Consider the following 1,729-nt stretch of genomic DNA (forward strand, 5'->3'; position numbering starts at 1 on the left):
GGTCTTGGTGAACCAATGAATTGAACTGGCGGTGACATACAGGAATATGGGTGAAGGGTTATTTACAGGAGCAGAAAAGACTCAAAGACAACTACAGCATCAAAGCCTACCCTAGCAAGAATGGCAGCTCACAAAAACTGGAGCACAGCACACAGGTTGCAGACAACAGATTGGAGAGTATCCTTTCTGAGTGATTCTGTTGGTCTAAATCTCTTCCAGGCAGCTCACGTGGTTTCTGCTTCTTCCAGGAAGCTGGTCTGGTCTGAGAGTAACCCTCAATAACCTTTATTGTTTACTTTTGGGAGGGAGGAGTCTAATGAATTTGGTCAGCTTCAGGGACTTCCTGAAGTTATTCTGAATCACCATCTTTCTTAAGGAGCAAGCTTCATTGCTGGGTGGAATATTTCAATCTGGAAGAAAACTGATGCACAACAATGGCTCAGTGGGTAAAGGGGCTTGCTGCCATGCCTGGTGGCCTGAATTTAGTTACTGTGACTTAAAAGATAGAAAGAGAGAAGGAATTCCTGTTTGTTGTCCTATGACCTCCGTGTGTGTATGTGTGTGTGTGTGTTTGTGTGTGTGTGTGTGTGTGTGTGTGTGTGTGTGTGTGCTTGCTCAACTTACATGTGAAAGTTGGAGGACATCTTTGGTTAATTTGTCCTCTCCTATAATGTGAGACCTAAGAATTGAACTCAGGTTGTCAGGCTTGGCAGCAAACACCTTTACCTGCTGAACCATCTTGCTGGTTTCTAATGAAGAAATCTGAGGCAGACCTTCCCATGGGGTAGTCCTGCTGCTGACCTAGGGATCTCACTTTGCAAAATTATCACTGTGCTAGCTAGTTTTATATGTCAACTTGACACAGGCTAGAGTCATCTGAAAGGAGGGAGCCTTAATTGAGAAAATACCTCCATAAGATCGGACTGTAAAACATTTTCTTGATTAGTAATTGATGGGTTAGGGCCCAGCCCACTGTGGGTGGTGCCATCCCCTGGGCTGGTGGTCCTGGATTCTATAAGAAAGCAGGCTGAGCCAGACACAGGGATCAAGTCAGTGAGCAGTCCTCCTCCACGGCCTGTGTATCACCTTCTGCCTCCAGGCTCCTGCCTCGCTTGACTTCCTGTGCTGACTTCTTTCGAAGAACAGTGATATGGAAGTGTAAGTCAACTAAACCCTTTCCTCCCCAACTTACTTTTTGGTCATGGTGATTCATGGCAACAAGAGGAACCCAAAGACACCACCGTAGAAGGAAGTCTGTAGTTAGCAAACACCGTTCACAGGTCTACACAAATTCTATTAGCTTGTTAGGTCTCTGCTATAAAATGTGGACAGGGGCTCACCAGGCACCTGAGTAAGTAAGCCAAGAGCCAACAGATCAAGCAACCGGGAGGAAACAGACTACACTGTGAAATGTAAACTGTATGCTTAGGAACTCACACAGACACACATTCCGTCTACCAATGATGTTCCAGAGGAAGCATTATTTTGATAACAGTAAAAAGAGAGGATCCAAGGGGCTGGAGACGTGGCTCAGTTAGTAAAGGGCTTGGCTAGCATGCATAAAGCTGGGAGTTCACTCCTTAGCACTACATAAAGTCATTGTAGCACACACTTGTAATCCAAGTACTGGTGAGATAGAGGCTGGAGGATCATAAATTCAAGGCCATCTGTGGAGATACAGCAAGTTCAAAGCCAGCCTGGACTAACTGAGACACGATCTTTTACAAAA

The sequence above is a fragment of the Micromys minutus genome (genome assembly GCF_963924665.1).
Source record: "Micromys minutus genome assembly, chromosome: X".
Classification (NCBI taxonomy): domain Eukaryota; kingdom Metazoa; phylum Chordata; class Mammalia; order Rodentia; family Muridae; genus Micromys; species Micromys minutus.